This window comes from Anas platyrhynchos, chromosome 1, assembly GCF_047663525.1.
Source record: "Anas platyrhynchos isolate ZD024472 breed Pekin duck chromosome 1, IASCAAS_PekinDuck_T2T, whole genome shotgun sequence".
NCBI lineage: Eukaryota > Metazoa > Chordata > Aves > Anseriformes > Anatidae > Anas > Anas platyrhynchos.
Window position 1 is genome coordinate 27,879,002 of NC_092587.1, and position 25,852 is coordinate 27,904,853.

A 25,852-nucleotide genomic window follows, 5' to 3' on the forward strand; every position below is an offset into this window, starting at 1 on the left:
GCACACTTGAAAACTCACAGTTGCTAGACTTGCACATCAGGCAAGGTCACTGGATACATTTACAGTTTTTCAACAATTATTTTTACATGAATCATATGACATTTCAGTAGAAATGCTGTATCCCTCAACAAATACACAATTTGCAATATACAGCTCAAGATTAAAAAAATCTCCATTTTGTCAGTGTTTCAACATGTTGAAAATCAGAATGTTTTGGAGTGCTACTAGAGCTGTATGGCAATAGCTTATGAGTTTTGAAGAGCCTGTATTTATGGCGAACCTTGTAAGCAAACACATTTTCTTTGTACCTTTACCCTCCTACCAATTAAACCAGTTAATGTTCAAACATTTGATTACCTCACCATATCATGGTTGGTCTAATACCACTGAGAATTAACGGATGACTAGTGCCTTCCTGCTGTTCAACTAGTCAAATTGTTCTCCCTAAATTGCTACCAACTCTTTTTTTTTTTTCCTCTTTTCCTTTAGTGTCTTTTATATATATTTACAAAGTGGCTATTTTTGTATACCCCATGATACCCAGTTTCACTTATGACCACAAAACACTGTCAACATTTCAGTTGCTAGAGTCAGCATCACTACTTAAAAAATAATGCAAAAATGTAGAACATTTTAAATTATGGATCAGCAAACTACAATAGCTACAAGTGATGGCTTTGAGTAACATAGCATTTAGGATGTTGCTCAGTGCCATACTGGGAAGTATAAATAGTGACTGATGGACCAAAATTAAAGGCTTTCATAAGTAAGAACTCATAAATCACAGTTAAACTCCCACTGAAGAATTACAGATACCATTATACAGCAATCTCACTTATAAATAGTGATTAGGACAGAGAAACATCAGAAATACACACAACACAATTAGAAACCTGGGCAGAAAGCAGAGGGACTCTGTTCAGAAAAGCTGATTAAAGACTTCACCTTGCAAACAATGTGGAGAGTGATACATAATAAAAGAGATGCCCTGTCCAGTGGACCTACTTCATCGATAGCTGCTGCTATCAGCAACATTCCTCACTATGTGTCATACTAAATTCAACATTGTATTATATACACATACAGAATTTAAAAATATATATACACACATACACACACCACGATTTATTACAATATAGAAGATGACAGATTAGAATGAAAAGATGTTCTTTTGTTGCTTTTTTTTTTTTCTTTTGGTATTAGCCTCTTTTTTTTTTTCCCTAACTATTGATAAGCAAGAGGTAAGTTCACTACTGCTTCATTTATCATATAAACACAGAAAATGGAGTTGAAAGGGACCTCCCTCCATAGATCACATAATTCTCCTGTTTAAGATACCTGCTTTAAATTTCCCTTAGAAATACAAACAGAAAAAGTGAGATCAATTCCAGAAGAGACTTATGTTACCAGTTCTAGTACACTATCTGAGCCCAAAGTGGCAATATTACATTACTTAAAAAAAAAAAAAAGTGGTTTTTTTTGTTTGTTTTTAGCAGACCTATCTTTCCGCGATAAGGATCCCCAGAGGTATAGTCTTACCTAAATGAGAAATTGTCTGCATTAGGAAATAATGCAGCCCAACAAGAATGGCTTGTACAGAACAGTTGGAGCCAAGCACTTCACACCCATTCAACTTGTCTTTCAGGACACTTCATTCTGCAGTACTGCATGCTTTTGGTCCTTCTGGTGGAGTATTTCTCCTTGTTTAGCTCTGTCAACAGGAAGGTTGAAAAAGGAACCTAGCTTATCCTGGCTTTTCAGAAGCACAGTCCTGATCTGAAATATAAGACTAACAGAGATGCTCCCTAAGCCCATTAATACTAAGATGATAACCACATTCTGTTCTACATACAAACTACATTATTTTTGTTTCATATGGCAGCATGTAAAGATTACTTTTGCTTAGGTAAATCTCTACCTTTCCTCTTGTCAGATAACTGAGTATTTCTAGCCATTAGCAGGGGCTCGGCTTCACAACCTACAGCATTAGGAGAAACTCATTTGCAGACAACAGAAGAGCTCTAGGAATTTAGCTGTAGGGCTTAACATGGAATTTCTCCAAAGACACAGTAGGTCTCAACTTCAAAATACCCAAACGTTTCTATTTCATCATGAAATTTAGAGGACTTTAGAGTAATGTATGCACATTTTAGAATGATAAATTTCAACATGCACACACTAAATTATTGCAAAATAAATTAAATTAATCTGCAAAATTTTGATCAGAGTCATTGATTTTTGAAGTTGAAAAAACAGAAGTACATCTTTTGTTACCAGGTGGCTTCGAATACTGCACTCGAGACAGTTTCAGATAGTACCCCTGGAGCCCATCTTCCCCATGTTCAACATTTTCATCAAAAACAAGAACTGAAAGATAATGACCTTTTGGGGAAAGGTTGATGATCTCGATTCTGCTCTCAGTAACTGTCTCAGAAATCATTTACCATATCCTGCAAAAATACAGGTATGAGATGCACCCTGAGAATCAAAATACAGCTTAACTGCTCCACTGAGGAACTCCTTCTCCCTAAAAGACCTGATAGCAGACCATTTTTTCCCTTGAGCAAAGATACCAGCTAAAACTGTGTTTCTTTCTCTGTCAGAGTAAAATTAGGGGAAGGAGGTGGAGAGAAAGGGGATCACATTTTAGTTTTATTCCACTGATGCTGCTGCCTGTCACTAAAAGATGAAGGGCTGAAATCCCATCAGTCTGGATTTGCAGATCTGAGGATGGAGAATTAGTATTTTTCTGTTTTTGCAGAAAACTCCTTGATGTATGGCTCTATTATTGAATGTTAACAGCTGCAGTTTAAATTACAAATGAGGGTCTATTAGCATAACCCGTACTTGGTTTCTATTTAAAAATATGATTTTAGCCAAAATTGTGTCAGTTGAGAACCTGCATGTTTTCATTTGTTGCTACAGATAAGGAAGAGAAACAATTCTGTATTTCACTGCCACAAAATATGAGTCTAGAATAGCACAAATATTAAAGAATACTGTTAAGTTAATACTGGTATCTTCAACAGAAGGGACAATGGGTGAATGAATGGTCCTCAGCAATGATTTAGATGTAGCCTTGAAAAGGCAGCAGTACTGGAAAAAAAAAAAAAAAAAAAAAAAGGGCATCTTTTACAGTTCTCTCTCCAAACCAATTTTCTAAATAAAATTGTTTTAAAAGCCCTAAATTGCACTGTGGAGTAACTGTGTAACTGTTTAATTAGCTTTGGTTTCTATCATGGATGTTTTCATCAAAATACACCACACAACAGATGGTTTCTGCTCTTATACTTTACAACTACAGTGGTTGTGTGACTACTGCCTTGCCCTTGGAAAGCTGTTTGTGTTTTGCGTATCTCGTACTGATGGGTTTAACACAAAAATATGCTGGTGTTCTGACATATACATAGATCAGTATCAAAAATTACGAATTTGTTATGAATTGGACAATTTTCAACTGCACTGTGCTTGAACAATTATTTTCTGTACTGTTACGCAGCACTTCACGCTGTACAATCCCACATGTCAACAGTATTGATTTTAGATATATGAAGTTAATTCTTCTCATGCTGAGAACTCAAACACAACATCTGCATCACAGAGCAAAACCCAGGCATGGACAAGATCCCTGTACTGCTCAGAGTGAACTAACTTAAATGACAGGATCTGAAGAGACCCAGAAGTCTGAGACAACCATCGCTGCCATCAGCCAAACAAATTCTGATGACTTTGGTAGAATTCGGATTGGACTGTTTATGCTGGCATTACTGTCTGCCTGTACTAAGTCCATTAATTTCTCTAAACTTTAACATCTTGCTGTCCAAAATACTGACCACAATACATATGACTGAAGCTTTCTGAATTATCTGTGCTCAGCAAAAGCACAGTAGCCAACATACTGCAAAAATGATGTATTTCTGTCTTCAACCCAACTCATGATTTAAGTAGTCTAAGCAGTTGTCTAAGGGGGTTAGGGTGAACATTCATTAATATTTTCTATGAAGTTCTTTGCAATCCTCAGATGCAATGCAGTGTATTACTATCATATATGTCATGAATTATGCCCCAAAGGATCTCACCATGGTGTGTTAACTGTATACAAGAATCCCCTCATTACCATTCAAATGCCTCTACCTCTGAAGCATAACACTACAGCTGTTTACCAGCAGGCAGTAATCCTATAAAAACATTTACCGATCTTATATGAAAAATATTGTGTTCCATTACAAATGCATGTTCCATACCATTTCCGATCCCTGAACAGCTAAATGCCAGGGAACTGCAGCTGCATGCAGAACAACAGAGTCTGTAAAACAATCATTTTACCAAAAGGTGTTTGTTTAACTGGCATCCTTATTTAGTTTACCTCCTATCTTTCACTTCCCTGTATTACAGGAAAGATACCGTAAATTAAAATAATATGATTCCATCTCTCACAAAATCAAAAATGAAGAAAATTGACAGTTAGAATGGGCAGAAAGTCCCATGAATTAATGTTCTCAAATGAGTGACTCAGGAATCCATCCATCCAAAAACTACTAGAGATGAGAGAACATACGTAGGCTGAAGAAATGAAGACATGCTCATAAAAACTTTTTCTTCCTTTCTTGCCTGCTTTGTGTCTTCAAACATGATACATATATAGCACATATATAGTTTTATAAAAACTATCAGTACATATTCACACTTCCTAAAAATGCCTGCAATAATCAAAATATCTTTCCTATTTCCCTATTTGAAATTTCAAGTTGCCTTTGAATTCTGAGTCAGACCAACAACGTGATGGGTACTTTATGCATTACCTATACTGAATGGGATTTATCCCCCAGGTAGACAGATATAAACAGAATTTTCTGTTTTCTATTTAATAAATCAATAAATAAATAAATAAAAACTGTTGAGTTAGATGACTGTGCTGGGTACTATGTGCTCTGTTACTTTCACATAATCACACAGGATGGATGAGGTTGGAAGGGACCCCTAAAGATCATGTAGTCCAGCTCCCCTGCTGAGCAGGATCACCTAGAGCATGTTGCGCACGATGGCATCCAGGCAGGTTTGAAATATCTACAGAGAAGGAGACTCCACAACCTCTCTGGGCAACCCGTTCCAGTGCACTGTCACCCTCACAGTCAAGAAGTGCCCCCTCATATTCAGCCAGAACCTCCCGTGCCTCCGTTTGTGCCTGTTGCCTCTCAATCTCTGCTGAGCATAACTGAAAAGAGACCGGCTCCATCCTCTTGACACCCTTCCTGTATGAAGCCTCCCCTCAGTCTTCTCTTCACCAGGCTAAACAGGCCCAGTTCCCTCAGCCTGTCCTCGTATGACAGATGCTCCAGTCCTCTAATCATCTTTGTAGCCCTCCTCTGGACTCACTCCAGTAGTTTTATGTCCCTCTTGTCCTGGGGACCCCAGAACTGGACACAATACTCCAGGTGTGGCTTTACCTGGGCTGAGCAGAGAAGGATCACCTCCCTTGACCTGTTGGCAACACTATTCCAAACGCAGCCCAGGATACTGTTGGCCTTATTGGCCCAAGGGCACAGAATCACAGAATCACAGAATTTCTAGGTTGGAAGAGACCTCAAGATCATCGAGTCCAACCTCTAACTCATGGTTAGCCTGAAGCCCACCAGAACTCCCAGGTCCCTACCTTTGCAGAGCTGCTCTCCAGCTGGTTCTTGGGGTTATTCCTCCCGAGGTGCAGGATCCTGCACTTGCCTTTGTTGAACTTCATGAGGTTCCTCTCAGCTTAACCCTCCAGCCTGACAAGGTCCTTCTGTATGGTAGCACAGCCCTCGGGGTATCAGCCACTCCTCCCAGCTTTATGTCATCAGCAAGCTTGCTGAGGGTGCACTCTGGTCTATCGTCCAGGTCGTTGATGAGTTAAGTTGAACAAGACTAGATGCAGTACTGACCCCTGGGGGACACCTCTAGCTACAGGCCTCCAACTAGACTGCACCACTAAGCACAAGCCTCTTTCATTTGAGTAGTTAATGACTTTTTTTAATGGATACTGGTCAGGTGTCTATCCACTGGACCCAGACATTCTCAGCATGTAGTATCTACTCAGTCTGAACTCTGTAATGGGATCAGGACAAAATGTCAATCATGAAATAAAATTTATAGTTCAATACAAATATGCACAGTTCTTCACTACTCAAACATACTCTGTTTAGTGGTACCTTGGCTGAACTGCCCTTTTTGTTTTCTCAGAACTAGGGTCTTTTTGGTGGATTTTTGTGATAATGCATAAAATGCCATTCGAAACTAAACATTCTTAAGGTAGCAGAAGGATAGGAATATTACAAATCCAACTCAAATAAAAGCAGACAATCGTGGAAAAAAAAAAAAATGAAGCCTGTAAAACTTGTATCAACTACATAAAGGGACAGCTTGTCAGCTTCAGTAAAATTCTGCCTATTTACCACTAACAATCTTGGCCAGCAAGTACTGATATGATTGTATTTCTAAGGAAAATATTTTGACCATGTTTACAGCACATGGCTTACTGACACTGAGATACACGCACTTGTAACTGTTATTTTGAGTATATGAATTAAAGAAAATATGTTAAAAGAATTGATATGAGGTTGCTTCTGCATCTCTGAGCAACTTTCTTTAGGCCAATTTGCCAGTATTTTTTAAAAATATAATAATAACAAACAAACAAAATTCCTTCCTTTAGACTGTATGAAGATTCCCAGAATCAGAAATTCTCTGTAGGTTTACATTATTACACATACAGTCTGCTACTATGCAAGAGTTACTAAATGTACCACATTTTAAATTAAAAAAAAAAAAAAAGATGGAAAACAAAATGAAAGAAACAACCCAGATACAAAAAGAAATATTCAAAAGAAAATTAAGATTGAAAGAAAAATTTTACACACCCCAATGAGGCTAATTAATCAGCCATAAATGAAAGTACAGTAATACTGCTTACTTCAAGCAATTGTGTTATTTCTCCCACAACGGGACAAGCATAATACTAATATCATCTTTGAAGCATGTTCTTCTGTTGTCTGTAGTTCCCTAACAGTGATGTCAAAAACATCACACGTATGAAATAATTCGTGTAAGTACAGCTGTCCAAGGTAATCATTCAGTTACATGGTAATGCTACAAAAAGACATCTAGTTGTAAGCTATGCTAGAATTTCTTTATTGCATGCATATATTCTAACTAAAGTGAAAATCAGAACTTTGTATATTCTTTCTAACACCTTTTAAAACAATCACCTCTTCCACTACAAGAAAGTTCTTCTCACATACAGCCCTGATTCATGAATAGTCAAACCAATAAAGGTTACCAACTTCACCATACATTAATATAATATGTTGGGAGATGTAATTGCCATCAGTCAAATATAGACAGCATTCTGAATTACTAAAGAAACACATAATACTTCTATGCAAATAGAAAACATCATTTAACCAGAATCGTATTTAATAGAACAAATTATCAATATGAGTTGATAATAGGGCAATCTTTTTCCAATTGAAGAAAGTCACCTAGTTACTTCCACCTAAAAAACATTTTAAAGCATTTTTTCATCTGTTCTATTACCACCAGATTTTAAAGTCAGTCTTGTATCATAAGCAATATTAAATGGACAATTTTAGAATCTCATGATACCTCACTTTTAGTATCTTACTAGAAATTAGGTAACAAGAGAGAATTAAAACATTTGCATTTCTCAACTTAGAGACAAGATATAGGAAGAAGAAAATGAAAAATCTATTGGTATTTCATAGTTAATATTAAAAAGGTATTTGAAGAGCATTTTCTTAATGGTTGCGTACAACATCTAAGCAACATGGAAAATGTCCTTTTAATAATCTTTTATATAACACTGAAATACACAAAGAAACACATAATTTCAGAAAAAAATTTGTTTATTCACCTGAAAGTGGGATATTTTTGTCAATGTCAGTGTTAACATTCCCTCCTCTTAACTCTCATATTCCATCACAAGAGATGGAATTGATCTGCCTTAACTTTTCATAGAAAAGTTAGATGTCTAAATCTGTGCTTATCACCTTAAGCTTCCATTATTGTCATTGTCATTCCCATATATGTCGTTGTCAACAGCCATCTCCAAAGGTGGATTCTTCTCATCTTAACACAGACATAAAACGAGGCTGGGTGACTCTCCTCTTGAAGCATCCATCTTTCTTCATTGCCTAAAGATATCTACAGTGACTAGCTCAGACTTGGAACACCAAGCTTCCTAGACGGCTAAAATTGGGAAAAAATAATTCCACTCTTGATATCATTCTCAAAGAGTATATGGGCAAAATAAGCACAAGATATAGAAAGAATTCTTAATAAGCATAAAAATAAAAATGTGCTGTCCCAGAAAAATGCAAAAAACAAGTCCCTTTTGTGAAAATAACATGGGATCTGTACATTTGAAATGTCACATAGCGTTTGATCTCCACTCCAGGACAGACTCAATCATTTCTAGAAGCTTAAGAATACACAGTGTATTTTGAGAATATGCTGACAAAGTAATATGCCTCTTCTGATTACGAGTAAGCACCAATTTGCAAAAGCGTATAATTCAATGCAATACTTCAATGATAGACGTTCGGAGGCATTGCAAAAGGCACATCTTATAAACCATTGAAGCTTTGCTCTTGAATTTCAAGCCCTTCCTCAAAATCAAAGAAAAGTGTTCATAGAATTCATAGAATCACAGAATATCCTCAGTTGTCAAGGCCCCCACAAGAATCATCAAGTCCAACTCCTGGCTCCATACAGGAACACCCAAAAATCAGACCCTATGCCAGAGAGTGTTGTCCAAACACTTCATGAACTGCAGGCTCGGTGCCATGACCACTGTCCTGGGGAGCATGTCCCAGTGCCCGAACACCCTCTGGGTGCAGAACCTTTCCCTAACCCCCAGCCTGACCCTCCCCTGTCCCAGCTCCATGCCGTTCCCTCAGGTCCTGTCACTGTCCCCAGGGAGCAGAGCTCAGCGCCTGCCCATCCGCTCCCTTCATGAGGCAGCTGCAGGCTGCCATGAGGCCTCCCCTCAGTCTCCTCTTCTCTGGGCTAAACAAACCAAGGGACCTCAGCTGCTCCTCATGCATCTTGCCTTCTAGACCTTTCACCATCTTTGTAGGCTTCATTTGGACACTGTCTGATAGTTTTATGTCCTTATATTCTGTTGCCCAAAACTGCACACAGTAAAGCTGGTGAACCTGCACCAGCTCAGAGTAGAGTAGGACAGTCACTTCCCTTGACCTGCTAGCAATGCTGTGCTTGGTGCACCCCAGAGTATGGTTGGCTGCTAGGGCACACAGCTGGCTCATATTCAACTTGCTGGCAACCAGAACCCCTAGATCCATTTCTGTGGGGCTGCTCTCCAGCCTCTCAATCCTCAAGCTGTATACCTATGGTTGCCCTGTCCCAGATGGAGAATCCGACACTTGCTCTTGTTAAACATCATGTAGTTGTTGATTGCCAAGCCCTCTAATTTGTTGAGATCTCAAGATCTGTCAAGAGTTACTAGACCTTTTTTTAGAATTGACTTTTTTTTCCCCTTCCTCAGAAATGATATATCTCACAGAAGATCTTGCAAAGAGCCTCCAGCAGAACTGTGGATGGGAAATGTGTGCAAAACTAATTCAAGCTGAAATTTAAGAAAATATAAATTTAAATAAATAGTTCTTTTTCCTAATTGCCTCTGACTAGACTTCAGAAAGAGATATTTCTGTTGTGGACTACTAGATCTCTTCTCTAAAGCTTTGTCCCTACTTTTATCTATTTTTTTCAAACACAAAATGATATTAAAATGTATCTTCCATTCCATGCATCAAATAAAAAAGCTTTGCTTTTTAAACACATAAAATCCACACCATGTTACCGTCCTTCTAATTGCGGTGCTAATTCACAGCTAAAAATTACTCTCACAGACTTCAATCTGATTTTCTTAGTTATACTTGCAAGTCTTTAAATATAATTTAACACATTTCAGAAAGCTCTCAACTTCGACAATCTCTCATCTTTTACAAAAACTTCAGTAAAGCCCTAAAGTGAATAGCTAAATACAGCAAAACCGGAAAAATACAAAAAAAGAAATTTTAGTATATCACAAACTAAAACCTGTGTGATTTTGCTTACCTATAAATATTCCCAGAATCATAGAATATCTGATGATGTAAGGGACCTCAGGAAATGATTTAAATCCTTGCTCAAACAGGGCCAGCTAGAATAGATTGCTTGTTGCTATATCCCACTTGGTTTTGTGTATCATCAAAGATGGAGACTCCACAGCCTTGTGTAGTCTCTACGACCCCTTTGAGCAACTTGTTCCAGTATTTAACCACCCTCACAGAAAAGAAGCGTCTTCTTATGTTTAAATAAAATTTTCGGTATTTCGTGTGTTCCCATTGCTTCTCATCCTGTCACCCATAGAACAAAACAGGACAGAACAGAACAGAATGGAATAGCCCAGTTGGAAGGGACCTTCAAAGGTCATTGAGTCCACCTGCCTGACCACTTCTGGGCTCACCAAAAGTTAAAGCATATTAATAAGGGCATTGTCCAAACGTCCAAAATGACAGGCATGGGATATCAACCACCTTTCTAGGAAAGCTGTTCCAGTGTTTGGCCACCCTCATGGTAAACAAATTTTTCCTAATGCCCAGTCTAAACTTCCTCTGGTGCAGTTTTGTGCTGTTCTCACGCATCCTGTCATCCATTACCAGGGAGCAGAGATGGGCACATCCCTCTCCATTTCCCTTCTCAGGAAGCTGCAGAAAGCAGTGAGGTCGCCTCTCAACATCCTTTTCTCCAGACTAGAAAACGCAAGTGTCCTCAGCCTCTCCTCATAGGACATGGCCTACAGCCCTTTTACCAGCTTTGTTACCCTCCTCTGGACACTTTCAAGGTCCTTAACATCCTTGTTACATTGTGGAGCCCGTAAGATTCAAGGTGAGGCTGCACCAACAAAAAATATAGCAAGACAATCACCTTATTTGACTGGCTGGCTATGCTGTGTTTAATGCACCCAAAGATGTGGTTTGGCCTCTCGGCTGCCAGGACACACTGCCGGTTCATACTGAGCCTGCTGTCAACCAGCACCCCCAGATTCCATTCTGCTGAATTGATCTCCAGCCACGCATTTCCCGGTTTGTAACTGTCTGGCATTACTCAGTCCCAGGTACAGAACATGGCAGTTTCTTTGTTAAACTTCATGCTGTTAATGGTTGTCTTCTTTACACCTTTCCATCAAGTGTTTTATATCAGAATAAAATGTTATTCAGTATTTGTTGTTCAGCAAAGTGGTGTCTAAATTAGTACAACTGCTAATCATATAATATTACCCAGTTCATAGATGATGCTAGACAAAATCAGACAAGCATTTTCAAGATTCAGGAATTATGCATGTATATACAGATTATATAGTATCATGTCTATACTATAAATTACTACAAGACATCTATCTACTTACTAGACATTCATGACCATTTCCTAGTTTTGGAGATCTGAAATGTAAGTTATAAATTATGTAAAAAATTCTTCATTATCACTGTGTGAAATACACAACAAAACCTAAGTTCTTCATTAGATAATAAATAAAGGTGGATCACTCAAGTTTTTCCACTCTTAGAAATGGCGAAGCACTAACTTCTACAAGGCCTGACATTACAGCTCACCAAGCAATTTAAGCTGCAGAAACTAGAGCAGCTGCCAAAAGAATCTATTGTGCCCTCCCCCACACTTTTGGCTGCTAATTTCCATCCCCATTACCCTTTGTACCAGTTGCAGCCCTTGGACAGCCATATGTGAGAAGGCTGGGATAAATCCAGCTGAAAACAAAACCATACAAATAATTAGTTATTTTCAGCCAGCTCCATTCTCCAGATTTATTTGTCACATAGCCACGTAAACAGCTACACATGATGAGGGAGAACAGCAACACAGGGATGGAAAAAGAATCTGGAAGTGCTTCTTATGCAGCTGTACCATGTTAAAGTGTTCAATGAATACTTTGGCTAAAACTGATCTGTCAGTGGAGAGACTCAAGCTATTGAAGGAGTCATACTAAATTCCCTTGACATTACTTTTAGGATGAGACGGGTTGGCCTCTGGAGATGCCTGCTTCTCTCCTGAATGTTAGCAGAAATTTAGATGACTAACTGAGATGTAGCAGCTTAGTTTCCACATACCTAAATTAACTCAGATCTAGATGAGTAGAAAAGGGTAGAAAACCATGTTTCTGACTCCTTCAGCACTTCATTTCCATTAACAATTTTCATATGTGAAAAAAAAAAAAAGAATTATAGAATACATTACCATCACACAAATATAGGAGGAGTATGCATTTTCTGGATGCTCTGCAAAACTTTTTCTAAACCATATTTTACATCTATAAGCAATAAATTTCAGTGACATGGGACTGTGTTCCGTGTACAAAGCACAAAATTCCCCAGTAGAGACAGTTACAACCGCAGCTCCATTATAAATCACTTACATTTCTTTGGAGTCACTTAGTCACCTTGCTGGGTTGTAGAAAGGAACAGTCTTTTCCTCTTTGCTGAAGCTGGTTCTCCTTCCAGACGTGCCTTTCACTTCTATGGCAAATAAGGACAAAAGGTCCTTAGCTTTCACTTAAAATTATCTACAGGTAAAAAAGGAAACAAATACAGTAAATACTCCATATTGTGTTTTACGGTAAGGTATTGCAATCACTTTAAAACACACTTCACTACTTTTACAGGGTCATATTCTTACACACTTATGTACTGCATACCTTTGAAGAAATTCCACATTTTACATCTTTCTGTATACCAAGCATCTAAAGTAGTCACTACTCCTAGTGTAGTTGCCTACTCCACTCCTGGGATTTGCAGTAACAAGATTATGTTACTCTAAAAAGTCTAAGTACACAAATTGAAAGATATTTTCCTATTGTTGATTAGTTATTTTGCAACACCAAGAAGTCTTGCATACTTTTGGCAGGGTTCATGCAGGCAATCACAATTTGCTGAACACAGGTTCAATGGAAACTATCTTGGTTACCCATTACTGGCAAAAATTCTGATCTGAATCTTCTATTAAGCAAAACAGCCCTGTATTGCACTGCATCTCAGAAAGTGACACCTTGGCTTTGGAATGGATAGCTCAATGAAAATGTAAATCACCACTCTGCCAGAGCCAATACAGCACATCAAATGCTAAAAATTACTGGGAAAGGAATAAAGAACAAAGCATAACACATCACCTTCTTCTGTATCAAGCCCCATCTTGAAAAGCCTGCTCTTTTCTGGTGCTCAGAGCAGAGAAGAGCACAAGGTTCAGAGAAGAAAACATACATGATCAAAGGCTTAGAATAGTTTCTGGATGAGGAAGAATTCTGTACACCACAACTATTCACACTAGAAAATAGACAACTTCAGGGATGATATGACAGAAAAGTACAGCAGCCTGAAGAAGATGGAGAGATTGCACAGAGATCATCTCTTCCCTATTTGAATGCAAGAACTGACTAGTAAAGCTCAGGTTAAAAAAAATACACAGGAACATCTCCATGAAACAGGTAACAGACCTGCAAACTTTTTCGCAAGGACGCTGTTGATGCAAGGAGTTTTCAAAGAGAAAAGTGGAATTATCTTTGGAAGAGAACCTTCACTGGAGATTCTTATATCCATTTCACAATGGAATGGAATGGGATTCACCACACAAGAAACACAGTCTAGTCTAACACTGAATGTACAGGCTTGATCCTTTTGAACTGCAAACTGAATTCCCACTGCTTTCTGTATTTACATGCTTTTGATTGACTTTTCCAAAACAGACACTCCATAGAAAAAAAAAATCAAATGAAGTAGTAAAGTCTTGCTGTAAAGCAATTTTTTTGTAGCCTTCCTCTCCCTTGTCCACAGTTCCAAAGCAGCCAGGGCAGGGTGCCACAAAGCAAGGTTCTGCTTATGAAGGTTTTTGACAGTTCCCTCCATATGTCTGAATATGCAACTTCATCCATAGGTTCCAACCCAGTTCAACATGTATAAATGGAGGTCATAGGCATCTGCATGTCCCAAATTTCATCTGGAACAAAACCTTAAAAATCATATACTCTGTACTCCAGTATCTCCTGGTTTTTTTTGCTTTTATCTCTAGGATACAGCAGTGTTTTTGCTTTATTTTGGGTAAGTGCAGATCAATTAAAATTCCTTCAGGGACGCCTTCTGATCCAGCGGAATGTGAATGACTGTCATCAGGAGCAAACACTTTTTGCTGTCTCAGAATGGCATTTCACTTTTGAGAAAAAACCTCTCTTAATTAATTCATCCATACCCACCAGGTATACCAAAGGAATATAACCAGTCCTTTCTCTTGTCTTGCTAGATACTGATATCTGTACCTGTGAACTCAGTATCCAGATATGGAGAGTTATGCATTGACATGTTATACGATGAAGCAGCCTACACTAGCATATAAACACACCAGGACAAAAATAACCTTGTTCAGACATCAGTATGCAACTAAAGTTCCTTTTGCAAAATGCACAAATTAATAGCCTAATGTTTCACACAAAAATTTTGTTTGCTCAAAATCTATGCATAGACCTATTAACATTCTTTTCAGACCTCACAATGAGGAATTTGAATTACTGCCACTTTTTTTTTTTTTGTCAGCTTGATATATCAGATCAAAGTATGTTTAGTGTTCTATCTACTCCCCCTCATCACTTCTACACTCTGCAAAAGAAGAGGCTGCTATGATGTTTGCTGTTATGTTTGCTTCTGCAGCTCAAATGGCTACACTGAAGATGGAACAAAAATCACTGTGCAGCATGCTAATAATGATCAAAGACCCATGTACTACTGGCCTATAGCAACAATTTAGGCCACCTCTCCCTCTACCATTTGTCCGACTTCTCTATTTAGAATGTAAAATCTTAAGGGTAGGATTATAACTCATCCAGCTCAAAAGGAATCTAAGTTTTGTTTGATATCCTGCATGTCACTGTAATACTAACTACAAATAAGAGCAAGCAGTACCAAGCAAGAACTGAGTGTCTTAGAACTGATATATGATCAAAGACAAGTTTCTCACAAAATTCCAAAATTTAGTGGACTAAAGGCATACTACTGCATAGTAAAATAGTAAAATGCTATTGCAGGATAAACACTTCAAAAGCAATCTGATACAAATAACAATTCATAATTATCGTAACTCCTACTACAACACTAGGAAGCATAAGAGTGTCTTACAAGACAGCTACCTACTGGTTGACAAATAGAAGCAAAAATTCTCACTCTTTCCATACATGGTTTTAAGTTGCAATTAAAAAGTTTACAAGATCTTCCCACTAATGTGATCTTGGCTCTCTCATACAAATGCCCTTAAAGAGGGGAAAGCTGATATGCAATTACTTCAATTGCAAGTGCTGGGAATCAACAGTTACCCAAAAATTGGGTAAACCAAGAATGCTTTTTTTTTCCCCATTTGTTATACAACCCCTTTGGAAGATTAGATGAAGATTCATGCTTGCTTTAAGAATGTATTCCATATATTCCCTAATTCAATTATACCCCTGATGGAAATATACTTGTTTCAAAGATATAAGAAGGTATTTTTACATGAAGAATTTCGTAGCTTGTGTTTTCAATTTCTGAAACAACCTAGTGATACAAGTAACCTATAGGATTAAAGACACATATTAATTTTGGGCATTAAAAGCTACACTTTTGCATAAACTCATACCATTTCCATAAGTTACATAAGACACAAATTGAAAACTATAGACAGTAATGTGAGCTTTGCTTTGCTGTTTTGAGACTTTTTTGGCCATTGATAAAAGCCACAGCTGCATTACAAAACATTGTTAAAATACTTTATCCCATGACTGGCAGGTATTTTTACAGAGTATATTACAGAAAAACGTGCTAGAGGAAAACGTATTTGAGGACTCTTTAACGAAGTTTCCCAATTATTTTGGGAATATTTATCTTATTTATCAAAAATTCAGTGGCTCGGGTCTCTGACTAAATATGCTACAAAATTCCATTTTTGTACATAAGCATTCTACAATTTTACTTTCAATATCTATAGACTATTGGATGAAACTAAGTAAAAGACTAATGCTGGATTTAGGCTGAAACCATATCATATAAACAACCAAGCACTGGATTGGTTTAAGATTGAATAATATTTACTCTATTATGTAATTGTATAGTCAGTCTAACGTATTATTACAATCATGTGTCTTTACTGTGGTGTTTATCTAAAAGCCTTACCCAGAAATCTTATCTCACAAAAACATAAACTCACAAAAACAATCACTGTTTTGCTAGTAAACTTTGGAACTTCTGTTAAGAACGATGTATTAAAATACAGCAACAACAGAAACAAATATATCTGCGGAAAGGTCCCTTTGAGCTAATCTCCAGTATAATTGTCCTAATCTGGAAACAGCATAAGGAATAAACAAGAGATCAATCATGATATGAAGAATTAAAGAAATGAAGGTATTATATTGCAAACTTCCCTAAATGTTGTGCTGTTAAACTGAATGAAGTTGTTTGGTTTGTCTGCAATTGAAGGGAGATTAATATGCTGTGATCAAAAAAGCAATGCTTCAGAAAACCTCAGAGTTGGCATTACTTCTTTTCCATTACATATTGAAAAGGGAAAGATGGGACAAATGATCTGTCTACATGTAAAGTGACCTAACACTAGCACCCATGTATCACTGTCTTTAAGATAATATTAAGATAATATTCCCTATACATTGATACACGTCTTTTGCAGAAAATTAAAATATGAAACATTTTCTAATTTAGTCTTCTCATCAGTTGTACACTACAGTCTTTCTCTTCTGGATTTGGATAGACATGAAGATAGAGAAACATTCCTCATGTTTCTCTTGCAGTTTTATTTGTCTGGTATGAAACCACAGGTAACACCTACGTCTGAATAACTGTTTGCATGGTCAGCTGTTTGTCATGCCAATGTAAATTCCCCATATGAAACAGGATAAAAGACAAAGGCTAACTAGCTATATCAGGCAATCTGCCAACAAATGTATAACACTGGCTTTGGGACAATCAGATGGAATACACAGTGAACAGTTATTAAGATAACATCCAAGCTTGGGGGGATTAAACAGATAGTAGCAACCTTGTGTAGTAGGAATTGTGGCAAATATGGCTGGGAATATTTTTCTTCAACAATCCCCCAGTGGGAAGTGTGCCACCTACTTTCTCTGTTACTCCTTCCAGCTCTGTCTGCCCTTCTCATTTCAGCCTAAGGTTGCCATTCCATACAGGGATCTAGCAGGGATCTTAGAATCTAAAGACATGAAGGCCAAGCAGATAGGTGTCATTCTAGAAATGCAAGGCCACACAAAATTTTCTAAGTTAGGGATTTGCAGCTGGTACTGGTACTGACAAGCCTATAGGTGACTTGCAAGTTTCATTTATTATCCCACCTCATTTCTAAATGGTTTTGATACTGATTACTGAGAGATCACTCATCTGCACACAATACTTTCACACTACTGCAGCAGCCCTAAAACAGAATGGTGCAAAAGTTTTTGATATGAAGGAGGAAATGCGAGAAATTCCATAAAACTTTCCATACTTTTTTTTTTCATCCTTTTCTCCTTTCCCTCTTTCTTCTGCCTCCCACTCTCCCTTTTGCCTCAAATTCTCTCCCTTCCCACAGCATCATTTGTAAAGAACATCACACTTGCTGGGAGCCAGAAGGGACAGCAGCACAAGAGGCAAGCATTCAATGACAGCCGAGATGCCTACTTGTCACCTGGGGCAATGCTGGGACATGAAAAGGGCTTGGGCTGGATGGAACAAGGGTCAGAGATGCTGAAGCCAAAGGTACAAGGGCATGAGATTTGTAAAACAGACTAGGATTGCTAAACTTTGGGGACAGGCCAGATATTTATCTGAGGGAAGCAGAGAATGATTTAAATTGTTACACAAAACAAGGGAGGCCTAATCTAAAAATGTGTGAAGCAGTGTACTTAGGGACTTGCTCTTGTGGTTCTACCTGTTTGCTACGGGGAGATGTAAGCAGGAAGACCTTCCTGTGATATCTTCAAATCCAAAATTAGCTTTCTGAACTTTGGCAGATTAGAATGTAATTAAACATTCAAATACACTGTGGAGTTTTCCAAGAGAGTTTGATTTATTTTATTGTCTTTGCCATATTGGCTGGTAGATACTTAATTCACAAAGTAGTTCAAGTCACCTTTTTTGCATCATCCATTTCATTTTATACATACAGAGCAGGAATTGGTTCAGGAGGATAATGGCAAGATTTCCGGGCAGGATGCAGCTGCAGAACAACTTGAGCCAATCTAAACTGGCTGAAAACGGCCCTAACTTCCCTCACCTTCCTCTTCAGCTCCAGTGCAGACTCCTACTCTTTCCTTGTGCTGACTTGGACACTTGAGCAATTGCAAGGTGAGACAGACCAGGGAGCTAAATCACTTTAAAACAGTCCTGCAAAGAAAGTGATTAACTTCTGGCCAAAACTGGGACATTCCTGCTGGTGCAAGATGAGATATGGCCCTGGATGAAGATGTGACCACACAGTCATGATGCAGTTGGCTTGTACTGATGTGGAAACTGACCCTGTGCATCTCAGGGCATATTCACCACTTCTAGCGGTGGCCACTTCCCAGCTTCCAGCATTGCTCACTCAGCTGTGCCAATGTAAGCGTACATGGAACAACACGGTCATCCCCACTACAGAACTAATCCATATTAAAAGCAACCTGGCAAAATAAAAGCTGTTTTGTTTAGCTAAAATGAAAGCAGACCCACAAACAATTATAAGAGCATTTTCAGAGATATAGCAATAAGCAGAAGGAACCAAAAGATGCTTTAAGCCCACATTACTATCAAAGAAGCATTTACTCTACACTATGATTTAATTAGTCTATGGACTCCACCAGTCACAAAGTAAGAGATACAGCTGCAGCCTACCAAGTACTGCCATCCCCAGCTGTCTTTCCCTCCACTCCTCTACAGCTTACAAATATATGTACGCATTGCGAAGGAGCGTGACAATCTGCACTACAGATTAGACAAGTCCTCGAGGTACAAGTGTGTGCTCCATTACAGCAACCCTAGGACAAGGATGGGCTGCAGAAGGGCAGCAAGGACAGTAGCATTAAAATACACAAGCTGCTTTATTATTATTATTGTTATTGTTATTGTTGTTATTATTATTATTGTTATTGTTATTGTTATCATTATTATTATTTACATGCCTTAGAGAACTGTGTCCCATTATTAGAGAGGATATACACATACAAAGCTTTAAAATCTGTTTTGAAACTGGTCTGGCATGCTTTGCCATATTATTGTTACACCTGTACATAATTTACACACTTGCAATCAATTCTCTAAATAGCTTTAGTATTTATATTAGTATTAGTATTTATATTATAGAATGAAAATTAAATCAAAATAAAGTCCTAAATTCTTTTCCCTTAAAATTAAGTAACTTTTAAAAAATTAAAAATTAAAATTAAATTCTACTTCACATTACTCTTTATTTTAATCACATTTGATTTGGAGAATATGTTTATCACATTTTTTTTCCAAATAACATGGCTGTACTTTATATATACTTTATATATCGTACTAATACAAAGTACATAACTTACATACACATTATGTACATCATTCAGGGTACATACAAAAACAATTGTGAAACATCTTTCTACAAAACTATTGTCCATCTTTCAATAGTTTTGTTTGGTAAGACACAGAAAAGTGATCATTGTGTGAAAACTTAATATCAGCTAACGGTTTGTAAACAGAATAATCAAGTGTTCTACAACTGAATTCAAAGCTCAAGACTTTTTTTTAATATTTAATAATTATAGATTTTTCTATGCATTCATTTTCCATACAATTAGGAAAAAATACAAGAAAGAGAAAGAAAGAGGAAGAAAAAGAAAAAGAAAAAGAAAAAGAAAAAGAAAAAGAAAAAGAAAAAGAAAAAGAAAAAGAAAAAGAAAAAGAAAAAGAAAAAGAAAAAGAAAAAGAAAAAGAAAAAGAAAAAGAAAAAGAAAAAGAAAAGTATTTAGAGAAAAAATACATAGAAAAAATACCTTATCTGCATTTCTCTTGCAATTCCATTTGGACAACAGTATTTCCTAAACGTAGCCTATTCACTGCTGGATATGTAATTACCTTCAGTTCATAGTCTAGACATTAATGCTTTCGTAGTATTTAAGACTCCTTGTAACATGCTTGCTGCTTTAAGTAAGCAAGGCTAAATCTTGACCAGATAAATTAGCAAAGAATGCAATAAAAGCTGCAATAAAAGAACTTTATCCTCCAAACCTTCAAGTTGCTGCTAAATGAGATTTCTTTGAAATGCAGATCAGTTGAACTAGATTAGTGAATTTTAGCTCCTGTCAACATCATAACAAAATACAAATACAATTGTTCACTGGCCTTATCTCCATGCTTCCATCTGCTGCCTTGTTATTTACTTTCCTTGATTTACTATGCAGATCTAAATAAGACACATCAAGGAGGGCTTACAACACAATGGCTTCTTAAGCTTTACATCAAGGTATTTGAAACTGAAGCCCTGAAAGGGCTGCCATCAAAGACATATCTCTAATGAACTTCCATATCAGAGAAGGTTTGGTATTTAATACTGCTGTGAAAAGAAAAAGCTACAAATCAGAATGGCCTATGAAGGGAAATGTCTGCAAATCTTGATGAGATTAGCACCTACCAGAATTAATATCCCAATAAAAATGATATCTGGTTCCTCGAAGAGTTAAACTTCCAACCTTTGCAAAAATAATGCACTGCGTCAGAATGGGAAAACTCAGTTGACAAGGTTAAAAGGTCAGGGCATTATTCTTTGTTTATCCACAAAATGTTCAAAAAACAGTTTTTGCTTGTGGCTTGATTAAGATATTGTTGACAAACTAGCCTTGGAAAGAAATAATTAGCACAGTTAACAGTGTTACTGTGGTGCTTTCTGCAACATCCAAATTTTACAGTATCTAAAAAAAATTAGCAACAACTTCATGGTGAAACAACGTAATCTAAAATGACAGCATGCAACATTTGTTCATCAATTTTACTATTTCCCTTTCTCCCCCACAGCAATCTATGGCAGCGCAGGATAAAATCTTCTGTCAGTTTGTTTAAAAAAACAATCCTTTAGTGCCATTTCTATTACATGCCACGACCCCATTCACACAGCTCCATAAATGAAGTAAGAACTCTCCTCCTCATGATTTTAATTCTCTGCATCTCTATCCAATAGATTAAACAAGTATAAGACAAAAATACAAAGTTTAAAAGTTTCTACAACCAGTTTATAACCGTGTACAGTAAACTAACCATGTGTTGCTGCTTGATGGCACATTTTGCTAGGCACCGAAGTACATAAACAAATGATGCTTTTCTTTCTTAAGAAAGCATTTCAATCATTTATGTTCTTCCCCAGCACGGGAAGATCCCACAAGCATGTTCTGTACCGTGGATCAATCAACTCCAAACCGAAGCAGACATGTTGTATGCTCCAGTGCCCGGGAATCATGCTGCAGGCTCACCAGATGATGAAAACTGAGGTATGCAGTGTATGGGAGCCCCACATGGCACCCGCTAGCTTCTGGGCATGTCAGACTTCACTACTACCCTACAGTCAATGACAGCAAACACCTTCCCTTCTCTTCTTGCCTCCAAACATGTGCTTGTCTTTCTACCCTTCTTCCAAATTACAGGCAGTCTTCCAGAAACAAAGCCCCCAAACAGAAGCAACATCCCATGGCTACACTGCAGAAATCACCGTTGTCTTTTTGCTGGATTTCATTTCATATGGGCTGTGTTCCAGGCTTACTTACGGCCACAAGAGACCACTACCTTTCCTTGTTTAATGAAATGACAAAACAACAGATTTGCATATGTAAAAGCAGGTGCTGTAACAGGTTTGACTACTCTTGACCTAAAGCATGTAAAAAAGATTTATCAGCAACAGCTGTCCCCGAGGTATCGGGGCTCTGACGGACAGTCAAAACTTTGCCATCTGCACTGCCGTGTGTTAAAAATGACAATCTGAATTAAAAGCTGGTCAACAAATCTCGTATAACTAATTCCTCCCGCATCCCCATCCATATGTTGAATTCTCAAGACACACAACACTTGGATTATCTATTATAAATACCAATCTTTAAACTGAAGTGAGTTGCAACTTATTCAGGAAACAATCATTTAAATAATACTCCAAATGTACATACGTTTGAAATGCTACAACTGTTTTACATCATGATACAAACCTGTGTTCTTTTCAAGTAGCATTATATCTCTTTTCAGAATAAAAAATAGCTATAAATATTTACATAGTCTAATTAGGGGTTTACAGTGCTACAGCATTGTTTAGCTTGTGGATTATTAACCAGTATAATTTTTGTTTAGCTTAACTTCTCTGAAGTCTTTCTTGAATGCCCTGACAAAAGCATAATTGACAGAAAAACATTTCAGAACACCTCTGTGTTCTCTGCATAGTGGATGTATGGCAAGGAAGCACAGTTTGTATTTTAAGTTCTGATTTTTCCATATGAAGAGGAACTGTGGTTTTTCCCCCAGACTAACGGAATGAACCTGAGAGTCTGAACATGACCCCCTGGTGAACACAGTGACTTGTTCTGGAGCTATGCTAGCAGAAGGTAGCACCATATGCCCCAAGCCCCAACTTGGATGCTCTTTCCACAGTCTAATGTGCTTGTCAAAAGATGTTAAAATCACAGATTTACTTTCTCTGAATATACTTTATTACTGTACAAAGTAAAAGATGGGATTATACAAGTTATTATGTCTTATACAGACTAGCATCCAAAATATACCTCCACCAGTTTAAGCTGGGATTATTTTTTTTTTTTTAATTGGTGAATGATTTCTGTGGTGTTATAGCAATCTCTTGCCTGATAACCAATCACAGTTATTATAACTCTTATTGATTACAAAGTAACTACATTCTAAACTACAGCATTAATAATTTTCCTTCTTTGTAGACCTTGGGAAAAATTCAGCTCATTGCTTAAAAATGAATGAAAATTACCTTTCTTTGTTTCAATTTTAATTTCATTAAGCATTTTAAAAGAAAAAAAAAAAAAGAAAAAGAAAAAGAAAAAGAAAAAGAACCTTCAGAACACCACTGATTTTATCATTGCAGTCCAGCCAGAAAAAAATAGTAAAATAAGAAAAAACAATCCATGGGGTGCATGCAGTAAGCAAATTCAAAATAACAGAAGAACTACTTCACAGCACTTCTAATGATAATTTTAAATGCTGCAGTAAATATAAATTCATTCACCTCAGGTTTTGTTCTTCAGTTTTAGGCAAAAAAGAAATACTTGATTTTTTAAGTATATATATGCACATATGCATTTACATGCACTGCTGAAAGACATGAGGCACTTTTTTTCTCAAGAGAATAATAAATAATAAAAAACTCTCTCGCAGAAATTTGTGAGATTCAAGTGATCCTTTAAACAGTTACAATTTGCTGCAAAAACAATGCACACTTAAAAAAAGAAATACAATTTATTTACTCACTAGGTTGTAACTGTCTTTTGAGAGCTGCAGTTATCCCCTCAAGAGCATAAATATTTAGACAAATTTTAAAATGTGTATTATATACTTGACAGAACATATTTACATGACAGCTCAGAGCTTAAGCAATCTGATCGGAAATATTTCCCATCTAAAACAAAGTCAAATTGGAAAAAAAAAAAAAAAAAGAGAGAAAGAAAAAAAGCAGCTCAGCCATTTAAAGAGGCTTGAGATTAAAAACATAACCATTTAGAAACAGATTAGCCATTTAAGTGTTTTTGTCAAAATTATGATAACCTTCATCTACTTCCCGATTCACTGGATCCCATATATGAATTTATGAAAATCTAAGATGAGCAGCACACAGCATTAACTCCGTGTCTTCTCTAACTAAGCTGTTTAATTGCCTGCTCTTTATCTGCTGCCCTCTGCGCCTGCAGGTCCTGCATCCTCAGCAGGCGGACTTGCCTCGGCGGGGTGGCAGTGGGTGTCCCTGCGGGTGCCACCCTGCCTGCCAAGCAGTCCTGTCCCCTGCCCAGCACCAAGCTCAGAGCCGGCTGCCTGTGTGACACTGCCTAGCTGATGCCCAGGAGTGGCAGGGAGAGAGGGAAAAAGGTGGAAATAAACCTTACAAAGCCTGTTGTCACTCCTGTCAACGGCAAAATGAAAAGGCTGAGGGGGATCCTTTGATCTCCATGAAGCCCAGGTCTCATTTATCCCTTGGTGATCTGCTAGCCTTTATCTTGGCCTTCTTTAAAGAAATGACATATGTTGGGATCAGATATGGTGTTCTGAGGTTTGGCCCACAAAGGCAGTACCAAACACACAGGCATTCTCATTCACTGAGCTGGATCTTAAAACACGACTGTGGACATATGGGCAATTCTCTGCCAGGAGATGGTGAAAAGCAAGGGACTGGTATGTATGGTAAAACCTACCTGCATATGCATGAGAAACATGTACAGAAAAAATATGGTAAGTAAACTTACAAATGCAAACCACCATTGTTTTCTGTGTTTTCCAAAACAGAGAAGAAACAGAGCTGGCTGTATTCAGCCACCAGATACCCAGCTGTGAATTGCTGCAAGTGAACAGCCGGTGGTCCTGGGCACACCTAGAAGATCAGGAACTGGGGCAGGGCCACAAGAGGAGGTGGCACAGGTAGGGAGGGTGAAGAAGATACATAAAAAAGCCAGTGCTGGTTAGTGTCTACTGTTCCTGAAGCACTTACAAAGTAAAAAGAGTTTCTCTAGATCCAACAATATACTAGAAGAAAGGTATGAAAGGTTTGTAAGGATGTATTTATTGAAAAGATGTTTTGTCAGCAACTTCCATGGCCATCTACAATCTTGTTGGGCAGAACAAGTATTTCAGGAGAACTACTTAAAAGTAGATAAAAATAAGATAAAATAAAAAAGTTAGAGGGGACTAGCAAGGAAGAGGTCCTGAACTAAACAGTAAACTGGAAATGGTTGATCAGAAATTAGGTTTGAATCATCTTTACTTACAACTGTGCAATACCAAAATCAGATTCATCCTACCTAACTTTAAACACATAAATAGGATGGAAACACTACTTCACCCAGACCTCCCAGATGAGCTTGTTGCTCATCTATATGGGAAGCAGAGAGTTTGCTGTCCTGGTTAAGATGCACCACTGAAGTATGTGATGTGTGAGTGGATGAAGTGAGTGACTCACTGTCAGATGAATCACAAGAGGAAGAAGACTGCTAGAACAATTTATATATATTTTGAAGATAATAAGGAATTGTTGGATACTCTTCCAGATGTCTGAATTTAAAAAAAGAAAAAAAAAATAAAGTTTAATAGAAAAAAATCTTCACCACCAGACTTGGGCAAGTGTAGAATGAATACATCAAAAAGCAGAGATAACAGTTACACAGGTTTTTTTTTTTCCTTCTATTTTGGACTGTTTAAGTTAAATGGCTATTCATATTGAATTCTGTGAACTTAGTAAAAATAATTGTTAAGTTAGCTATTTCACCTACAAAATAAAATATATTTAGTTATATCTAGCTATATTTTTTACCATTTGAATAGATCAAAAGCTAGGAAAGTGATGAAAAAAGATAGTGAGGATGAGGACACTTGATTTAAAAAAACAAAAGACCAAAATCCCAGCACATATGGACACCATGTATTTCTGGACTATACAAAAACATGTTACTTGACAAAGATTTCTTATTCTTCTCTCCTTTCAAATTCTAAATTAATCATTTAGAATTAAGATTGAAAACTGTTGCCTTTAGTAAAAAGGTATG

At 37.3% G+C, this 25,852-nt stretch overlaps 1 protein-coding gene across 14 annotated transcripts in view; it reads right to left on the reverse strand.

Moving 5' to 3' along the window:
* FOXP2 (forkhead box P2) overlaps window positions 1-25,852 on the reverse strand; it is a 432,109-nt gene that overhangs the window by 357,379 nt on the left and 48,878 nt on the right. For 12 of the 14 annotated variants that reach the window (XR_005266609.2, XR_011807001.1, XM_072033571.1 and 9 more), the window contains exon 2: window positions 12,488-12,634. The exons of 1 other annotated variant lie outside the window; for it this stretch is intronic. The gene's annotated coding sequence lies outside the window, so the exon portion shown is untranslated. The remainder of the gene's footprint in view (window positions 1-12,487; window positions 12,635-25,852) is intronic. One more of the 14 variants, XM_038180683.2, reaches the window with a different exon arrangement.